The sequence below is a fragment of the Cottoperca gobio genome, chromosome 22, assembly GCF_900634415.1.
Source record: "Cottoperca gobio chromosome 22, fCotGob3.1, whole genome shotgun sequence".
Taxonomy (NCBI): domain Eukaryota; kingdom Metazoa; phylum Chordata; class Actinopteri; order Perciformes; family Bovichtidae; genus Cottoperca; species Cottoperca gobio.
Window position 1 is genome coordinate 2,693,489 of NC_041376.1, and position 10,377 is coordinate 2,703,865.

General features: G+C 42.4%; 1 protein-coding gene across 1 annotated transcript in view; it reads left to right on the top strand.

Annotated features, from left to right (window-relative positions):
• The first annotated feature begins 4,865 nt into the window (after positions 1 to 4,865).
• The window catches only part of LOC115027613 (uncharacterized), a 9,906-nt gene continuing 4,394 nt past the window's right edge, over positions 4,866 to 10,377 (top strand). The window contains exons 1-3 of the mRNA XM_029461055.1: positions 4,866 to 4,970; positions 7,023 to 7,159; positions 7,968 to 8,057. The gene's annotated coding sequence lies outside the window, so the exon portion shown is untranslated. The remainder of the gene's footprint in view (positions 4,971 to 7,022; positions 7,160 to 7,967; positions 8,058 to 10,377) is intronic.

Here is a 10,377-nt window from a genome sequence, read left to right on the forward strand (position 1 = left end):
GTTTTGTATGAAAAATTCATAATAAAAGCTGTTTTGAAAAAAAGCTACTTTATGAGCAACATTTAAAGTGCTATCTGAACTAAATAAAAACACAACATAAACATGTCAGTAGAGTAAAATATATTCACAGAGACGCACAATAAATACAGTAACAGTAAATATTATAAATATAAATAAACAATTATTTCCATCGAGGTGTTTACTTCACACTGAACTTCCTCAGTTGGTCACAGAGCTGCTGTCTGCACAGAGCTGCACAGAGCTGCTGTCTGCACAGAGCAGCACAGAGCTGCACAGAGCAGCACAGAGCAGCACAGAGCTGCTGTCTGCACAGAGCAGCACAGAGCTGCACAGAGCAGCACAGAGCTGCTGTCTGCACAGAGCAGCACAGAGCTGCACAGAGCAGCACAGAGCAGCATAGAGCTGCTGTCTGCACAGAGCAGCACAGAGCTGCACAGAGCAACACAGAGCTGCTGTCTGTACAGAGCAGCACAGAGCGGCTGTCTGCACAGAGCAGCACAGAGCTGCTGTCTGCACAGAGCAACACAGAGCTGCTGTCCGCACAGAGCTGCACAGAGCAGCTGTCCTCACAGAGCAGCACAGAGCTTCACAGAGCAGCACAGAGCAGCTGTCCGCACAGAGCTGCACAGAGCAGCACAGAGCAGCTGTCCGCACAGAGCAGCACAGAGCTGCACAGAGCTGCACAGAGCAGCACAGAGCTGCACAGAGCAGCACAGAGCTGCACAGAGCAGCACAGAGCAGCACGCAGTGACACGAGACACACGAGACGCCCTCACACACCGCTCGTCTCTACAGCCCAGCGTCTCCACAGAAGAGCCATCACTGGATCATTTAAGTGTTTTTGGGATGAACTGAATGTTTGCAGAAGTCTGGAGCAGCAACACGACGAGCTGAACTGAGGTGAGTCCTGCAGCTTTTATTCATTTATTCACATGTTTTTAGTGGATTCTTGGATATTTGGATGACACTGATATTATAAATATCACAGAGAAGCTTTAAAGTATCAACACGCACATTATAGTGTTGCAACCTACAATGATTTCTGCACATTATAAAGTGATCGTTAGTAATCAGTTTAAAAGGGATTTTAAATGATGTATTTGCAGTTTAAAACAACGAGTCTATTGCATATTCCATTTCCCAGTTTTGCTGATTCGTGCCCGTCCTTCTGTCCGCAGACGAACACGAAGGGATCTTGGCTCCTGCAGACGTTTCCCTGCAGGGCTGAGCTGTTGGGCTGGCTCGTCACTTCCTTAGCAGAGGGGCTGCTGGCAGGGGCAACGTCGGAGCAGGTACCACAACACAAGAATACAACTCCTTCAATCTGGTTAGGAATGTTATTTTAACTCTTACTAAATGTATAAGCTTTCATATGAGGTGGAAAGAAAAATGAGAAAATAATTTTGTTTGACTCAAATTAAACTTGAGCAGATCCTCAGATGTGTTTACTTTGAGAAAAAGAACACAAATTAAATCATATTCAAGATGTTTGAATAAGTGGAAGCGATGAGCTGGAGCCTGTTGTAAATGAATGCAATACATAAAAAGATATTTAAATACTATATGAAGCTACATATTCTGCACACTAAATATTTATTTAATGCATATTTGAGGCAGTTTTGATGCAGATACTCAGTTACTGTCTGTGTTTCATGGTCATTTGGTTCTGAAGGTTGAACATGTACTTTACTTTAACATGTTCCCTGCTTTGTCCCCATTGTGTGACTTCAATCTGATGTTTTGGAGGGAATTACAAAGAAGCAAACCATCGTTACGGTTTACAGGGGATCAGAGACAAACATCTCTGTGTGATGATTTGTGCAGATTATTAACGGAGAGCCGTGTTGTTTGTGCGTCTGTGCAGGTCATGAAGCCTCAGGAGGCCGAGCTCGTCTCTGAAATCTCAAAGGTATTCTGCAGCTTCCCTCGGCTTTGTTAAAGAGACCGTTTAAATGTAAAGCTCTTATAGACGCTCAATAAACTCCATGTTCGAAACGTTGGACTCTGTGACATTGTGCACAATTGTAGTCAGTTTGTCTCTTTGTGGTCGTTTTGAGTCTCTACCTGGTTGGTCTGTTTGTCTTTGAGTGACATTTTGCAGGTGAAGGTTCAGTAATCTATATGTAATATATATATATATATATATATATATATATATATATATATATATATGATGCCTGCTGTTCCAGTTGCAATGCATGGTGTCGGAGCTGAAGACGGGCTTCACCAGCGCTCTGCTGGAGCTCAGTCAGATCCAACATGGAGACACGTACCTGAGGGAGGAGCTGGAGCAGAACCGGAGGAGCTGCCAGAAGAAGGCTCTGCGTGTGGAAGCTCTGGTCGGGTCCCTGAAGGTGAGACGCAGTCTGGTTACAGTATGTGTTGTATTCACAGAAATTACAGAGCGTTTAGTGCACTTTCTTAGTTTTACGTCTTCCTGCAGGAGGAACTGGGAGTGATGAGCTGCCAGATCCTGCAGCTGCACAGCAACAGACAGAAACCTGCACAGGAAGCAAAGAGCTCCAAACACACAGGAAGGTAAACACAACACACACTAGAGGAGTGGCATTAACATTAAATGTGGAAATATAAAGAACAATAACTAATAATATTTCATCAATAATAATTATGTGCATTTTCATTTATTTGTTCATTTATTTATTTTTATGTTTTATTTTAAGTATATACAGTTATTCACCTTTTTGCATGTAAATTACTTTAGGGATAAATCTGAATAAAATATATATTTTTATTTATACAGTAATAAATATATATAATTATTACTGTATAAATTAAACGTATATATTTATTACTGTATAAATAAATATATATTTATGACTGTATAAATAAATATATGTTTATTACTGTATAAATTAATATATGTTTATTACTGTATAAATTAATATATGTTTATGACTGTATAAATTAATATATGTTTATTACTGTGTAAATTAATATATTTATTACTGTATAAATTAATATATACAGAAATAAATGTAAAAATAAATGAAAATACTTATTTTATATGTAGTTTATATTTATTTAGTTATTTTTTTATTTATGTTTCCATAATTGTTTTATTTACTTTTTTGTTTTATTTATTTCTCTTATTTCTACATTTACTTTATTATTTTACAAATGTATTAATTTCTGCCAAATCTGACCCCGTGGTACAAAGAGTAAAATGCAGAAGAGAAGATAAAAGTTTATTTATCAGGTGATGAAACCTTGTTCCTGCGAGACGTGTGAAAGCTGCTTGTTTGATGTTGTGCAGCGGCGAGCAGAGGACGTGTGGATGTTCCCGTGTGTCCCGAGGGAAACTGCTGCTGCACTGTTTCCTGCAGGGACTCAAAGCCGGCCTGAGCGAAGGCACAGGTGACACGTTTAGTTCATAACAAACAGCTGCAGACAGGAAGCGGTTTCCTGTTCTTCCCTCTTCAGAAGAACAGATTCATCGTGTTTCCAGCTTCACATCTGGAGGTCATCTTGTTCTGGGAGAACCTCGAGGACAGAGCCAGGACAGTTTTAGAATAATTACTTATTAAGAATAACTTTTATGAAGTTTATTTATCCCTATTTTAGTTTTCTTTATAATTTTAATTAACATTATTATTTATATTTATTTAAATGCATTATGTTGTCTGAACATTTTAATGTCTTTATTAATAAATAAAACAGGTCAGAGCATCACCATCAGATCTTTAAGTAGAATAAGAAGTGGTGAACTGTCCCTTTAAAAGTAAAACAGTAAAATGTTTAAAAAGCCACGCGGCCTGAACGTTTTGGGATCAGTGTGTTGGTGAAGCTGCTGGAGGATGACTTTATTATTCTTATTTCTGTTTCACATTAAACTGATTTCATTTGGGATGAAACTCGATGCTCAGTCACTTTATTTGTTGAAATACAAACATTGTGGGTGAAAAACACTTTTTATTTTTCATTCAGATGCTCGACATCAGGTGACGATGCAGCTGCTTCACTCTGAGTGGGAATACGTGTCGACGTTAAACCAGCTGTACGAGAAACACAAAACATCTGCAGCTCAGCAGACGAGCGAAGAGCCGCAGTAAGAAGCTGAAGACTCTGCAGGGACAAATATATAACTCAGATCAAACTTCCCCTTCATCACTCACATTAACACATAAATCACTGAATCCTGTCAACACACAGAACTCAACACAACTTTATATTACAAGTGTTTAATATGTACATGAGGCGTTATGTAATGTAGCTGTGGAGAGTTTACATCTACACACACAGTTACACACACACACTCTCATGTTCTCATGTTCCTCTCGTCTGAAGAACACGAGTTCTGGAAGATAAATAGTCTAAAGTCTCATTAAGCCAACAGTGTTTCCTGCAGTGTCTCATGCGCTGATGTGTTTCCATCAGTCAGACGTTCCTGCAGTTGGTGGATCAGCTGCTGCAGAGACACCTGCTCTTCAGAAACACGCTGCAGGAGCGTTTATCTGCTGAACACTGGAAGTCTCTGGTTGGAGACATTCTGGTGCAGCTTATCGGACAAAACGACGTAAGTAAATGTTCCGTTTCTAGATCAGTTCAGTCCGTTACACTGAACACCGACTCTGCTCCGCTTTGTGTCGTCCAGACAGCGTTTTCAGAAATGTACCTGGGATACACGAGCACCCTGGCGTCCTTCCTCTCGCTGGAGCTCAACAGAATAAATCGGTGTGAGAAGATGCAGGTGATTCAACGCTGAGCTGCACCAACAAGGATTCATTTCATCCCAATTCAGATATAATCAGAAAGCAGAAGGAGGTTTAAAATTCTGCTGGATGTATCTGCGTTCTGTTGATCAGAGCGAGCAGGTGGAGCAGGTGGAGCAGGTGGAGCAGGTGGAGCAGGTGGAGCGGGAGCAGGTGGAGCTGCTCTCCCTGCTGCTGGCGCCCGTCACTCGGATACACGGATACCTGAGCCACATCCAGGTGAGTCGGCATCTATAAACTATTATTACTTTTAGTAGGTTTAGAAAGTGTTCAGATGCTTTACTACAGTAAGAGGTATTAATACCTCACTGTAGAAATACTAAAGTAAAAGTATGTAAGTATCAGGAAAATGTACTTAAAGTATTAAAAGCAAACAATTAAAAATCATCATATTTGAGAAACTGGAACCACAAAATAATTTAAGTTAATATAATTTAATAGTACATACTTTTATATAATATAATAAAATGTACTATCCATCCATCGTCTACATCTTATCCGGGATCGGGTCGCGGGGGCAGCAGCTCCAGTAAGGAACCCCAATCTTCCCTTCTCCGGGCCACATCCTCCAGCTCCGACTGGGGGATCCTGAGGCGTTCCCAGTGAGGAGATATAATCTCTCCACCGAGTCCTGGGTCTTCCCCGGGGTCTCCTCCCAGCTGGACATGCCTGGAACACCTCCCTAGGGAGGCGCCCAGGTGGCATCCTTACTAGATGAACCACCTCAACTGGCTCCTTTCAACGTAAAGGAGCAGCGGCTCTACTCCGAGTCTCTCACGGATGGCTGAGCTTCTCACCCTATCTCTAAGGGAGACGCCACCCGTCTGAGAAAACCCATTTCGGCCGCTTGTACCCGTGATCTCGTTCTTTCGGTCATGACCCAGCCTTCATGACCATAGGTGAGGGTAGGAACGAAGATCGACCGGTATATTGAGAGCTTTGCCTTCTGGCTCAGCTCTCTTTTCGTCACAACGGTGCGGTGAAGCGACTTCCATCAGGGAAATTGACGATGATCCCCCATCAGCTTCCAGCTCTGCCTCAACCATAGAGGGCGTGTTAGTTGGATTCAGGTGTTCCTCAAAGTGCTCCTTCCACCGGCCGATAACCTCAGTCAAAGTCAGCAGGGTCCCACCCTTGCTGTACACAGCTTGGATGGTTCCTCGCTTCCCCCTCCTGAGGTGCCGGATGGTTTTCCAGAAGCACCTTGGTGCCGATCGAAAGTCCTTCTCCATAGCTTCTCCAAACTTCTCCCACACCCGCTGCTTTGCTTCTGACACGGCAGAGGCTGCCGTCCTTCGATACCCTGCAACTGTTTCCGGAGTCCTCCCGGATAACATAACCCGGAAGGACTCCTTCTTCAGTCGGACGGCTTCCCTGACCACCGGGGTCCACCACGGTGTTCGAGGGTTACCGCCCCTGGAGGCACCTAAGACCTTGAGACCACAGCTCATCACCGCAGCTTCAGCAATAGAGGTTTTGAACATCGCCCACTCAGGTTCAATGCCCCCAACCTCCACAGGGATGGCTGAAAAGCTCCGCCGGAGGTGTGAGTTGAAGATCTCCAGGACAGGGGCTTCCTCCAGACGTTCCCAGTTCACCCGCACTACCCGTTTGGGTTTACCAGGTCTGTCCAGAGTCTTCCCCCACCCCTTGATCCAACTCACCACCAGATGGTGATCAGTTGACAGCTCCGCCCCTCTCTTCACCCGAGTGTCCAAAACATGCGGCCTCAGATCAGATGATACGATTACGAAATCGATCATTGACCTTTGGCCTAGGGTGCTCTGGTACCACGTGCACTTATGAGCATCCTTATGTTCGAACATGGTGTTTGTTATGGCCATTCCATGACTAGCACAGAAGTCCAACAACAAACGACCGTTCGGGTTTAGATCAGGGAGGCCCTTCCTCCCAATCACGCCTCTCCAGGTGTCTCCATCGTTTCCCACGTGCGCGTTGAAGTCTCCCAGCAAGACTACGGAGTCCCCTACTGGAGCCCCCTGCAGGGCTCCATTCAGGGTCTCCAAGAAGGCCGAATACTCCGAACTGAGGTTCCTTCATAGGTACAAACAAAAATCAGTCAGGGGCATCTAGGAGCGCAATTAATCTGCGTTAATATTTTTTACATGTTATTTTTTCTGTGATTAATTAATCGAAATTAACGCGTTAGTTCGACAGCCCTAATTAAAATACTTAAAGTAAAAATACCTGAGATGTGTACTTCAGTGCAGTACTTGGGTAAAAGTACAGGTTGCTTCACATTCCCTGCAGAACCTGCTGCAGTGGACGGGGAAGGAGCACCCGGACTCCAGCCTGCTGCTGGGAACTGAGCGAGCGCTGAGGAGCGTTCTGTCCCGCTGCCACGAGATCCTGCAGCAAGACGTCCGATGGGAGGAGGAAGGTCAAAGGTCAGAGCATCAAAATATACATCCAACCAATACATATTTCTCCAGATTCAGAGAAAACAAATGGAATTTTTACAATTTATTTTACCATTTTAAAAACCTTTTTGAATCAATTGAATAAATTACATATTGTGTATGTAAGTAATCATAATGTCAGATTTAATTTAAACATTTTAAACATGATAAATTCAACAATGAACTCGTGGTAAACCTTCAGATCTTTTATGGTTTTAATTAATAAATGTAAAATTACAAAAGCTACCCCAAATATTATTGGATTTTTATGGGATTTTAAAGAATTTATTAAAACAATTACACTTTTAAATACTACATTTAAATACACATTTTTAAAGTAGACTAATTTACACCTTTTTTGTATTAATTTGTTTATTAATGTATTGTAATAATTTGCTTTGTTGTATAATGTTGCATAAATAAACAATAATTGAATTCAAATGGAAAAATAAGAGCAAATATTGAAAAAAAACTATAATAAATATTATGAAATAGAAAATGTGTACAAGAAACATAAATCTAACAAAAAATCTAATAAAGATATGACAAATTACTTTAAGAAATATATGTACAATATATTTTAATTAAAACTGAATTAAATGTTTTATCATTTCAATTATTATTATTTTTAATTATGTCGAGTGCACGTCTGAAAAGTTATGAATGTTTAATAAATAAAAAAGGTCTTATATTTAGGTATTATTATTATTACTAAATAAACAGTTTGATGCTTTTTAATTAACTGTTTGTGATTAGATTCAGATATTAAAATGAATATTTACTGTTTGCATGGCAGCAGATGCTCTGATGCAGAGGCCGGAGGATCCTCTGCAGGGTGCTGCACAAGGAGCCTGCAGAACAGAGAGTGCAGCTCTGCAGCGCACAGGTGAGTGTCGCCCCCTGCTGGCTGCAGGCAGTACTGCACCCGCACAGCAGCACCTGCAGAGCAAGCGTCGCTGTGAAGCTCAAAGTGGCTTTTTCAGTGACATTTATGTACAGAAGATGTTGCAGCATGATTTACAGAAAATGGTTAATTTGTCTGAAAACCAGTTATGGAGAGATAAGTCCAATATGTTATACTTTGCACACATTTGAACATTAGTTTTCATGTCACAGACTCTATATTTGTTTCGTGTCTCTTTGAGTCTCTTCCTGGTTAGTATGGGTCTCTTTGTAGTCTCTTTGAGTCTCTTCCTGGTTAGTATGGGTCTCTTTGTAGTCTCTTTGAGTCTCTTCCTGGTTGGTACGGGTCTCTTTGTAGTCTCTTTGAGTCTCTTCCTGGTTGGTACGGGTCTCTTTGTAGTCTTTTTAAGTATCTTCCTGGTTGGTACGGGTCTCCTTGTAGTCTCTTTGAGTCTCTTCCTGGTTGGTACGGGTCTCTTTGTATTCTTTTTAAGTCTCTTCCTGGTTGGTACGGGTCTCTTTGTAGTCTCTTTGAGTCTCTTCCTGGTTGGTACGGGTCTCTTTGTAGTCTCTTTGAGTCTCTTCCTGGTTGGTACGGGTCTCTTTGTAGTCTTTTTAAGTATCTTCCTGGTTGGTACGGGTCTCCTTGTAGTCTCTTTGAGTCTCTTCCTGGTTGGTACGGTCTCTTTGTATTCTTTTTAAGTCTCTTCCTGGTTGGTACGGGTCTCTTTGTAGTCTCTTTGAGTCTCTTCCTGGTTGGTACGGGTCTCTTTGTAGTCTTTTTAAGTATCTTCCTGGTTGGTACGGGTCTCTTTGTAGTCTCTTTGAGTCTCTTCCTGGTTGGTACAGGTCTCTTTGAGTCTCTTCCTGGTTGGTACGGGTCTCTTTGTAGTCTCTTTGAGTCTCTTCCTGGTTGGTACGGGTCTCCTTGTAGTCTCTTTGAGTCTCTTCCTGGTTGGTACGGGTCTCTTTGTAGTCTCTTTGAGTCTCTTCCTGGTTGGTACGGGTCTCTTTGTAGTCTTTTTAAGTATCTTCCTGGTTAGTATGGGTCTCTTTGTAGTCTCTTTGAGTCTCTTCCTGGTTGGTACGGGTCTCTTTGTAGTCTCTTTGAGTCTCTTCCTGGTTGGTACGGGTCTCTTTGTAGTCTTTTTAAGTATCTTCCTGGTTGGTACGGGTCTCTTTGTAGTCTCTTTGAGTCTCTTCCTGGTTGGTACAGGTCTCTTTGAGTCTCTTCCTGGTTGGTACGGGTCTCTTTGTAGTCTCTTTGAGTCTCTTCCTGGTTGGTACGGGTCTCCTTGTAGTCTCTTTGAGTCTCTTCCTGGTTGGTACGGGTCTCTTTGTAGTCTCTTTGAGTCTCTTCCTGGTTGGTACGGGTCTCTTTGTAGTCTTTTTAAGTATCTTCCTGGTTGGTACGGGTCTCTTTGTAGTCTCTTTGAGTCTCTTCCTGGTTGGTACAGGTCTCTTTGAGTCTCTTCCTGGTTGGTACGGGTCTTTTTGTAGTCTCTTCCTGGTTGGTACGGGTCTTTTTGTAGTCTCTTCCTGGTTGGTACGGGTCTCTTTGTAGTCTCTTTGAGTCTCTTCCTGGTTGGTATGGATCTCTTTGTAGTCTTTTTAAGTCTCTTCCTGGTTGGTATGGATCTCTTTGTAGTCTCTTCCTGGTTGGTACGGGTCTCTTTGTAGTCTTTTTAAGTCTCTTCCTGGTTGGTACAGGTCTCTTTGTAGTCTCTTTGAGTCTCTTCCAGGTTGGTACGGGTCTCTTTGAAGTCTCTTCCTGGTTGGTATGGGTCTCTTTGTAGTCTTTTTAAGTCTCTTCCTGGTCAGTACGGGTCTCTTTGTAGTCTCTTTCAGTCTCTTACTGGTTGGTACTGGTCTCTGTAATCTTTTTGAGTCTCTTCCTGGTTGGTACGGGTCTCTTTGTAGTCTTTTTAAGTATCTTCCTGGTTGTTACGGGTCTCTTTGTAGTCTCTTCCAGGTTGGTACGGGTCTCTTTGTAGTCTCTTTGAGTCTCTTCCAGGTTGGTACGGGGCTCTTTGTAGTCTCTTTGAGTCTCTTCCAGGTTGGTACGGGTCTCTTTGTAGTCTCTTTGAGTCTCTTCCGGGTTGGTACGGGGCTCTTTGTAGTCTCTTTGAGTCTCTTCCAGGTTGGTACGGGGCTCTTTGTAGTCTCTTTGAGTCTCTTCCAGGTTGGTACAGGTCTCTTTGAGTCTCTTCCTGGTTGGTACGGGTCTTTTTGTAGTCTCTTCCTGGTTGGTACGGGTCTTTTTGTAGTCTCTTCCTGGTTGGTACGGGTCTCTTTGTAGTCTC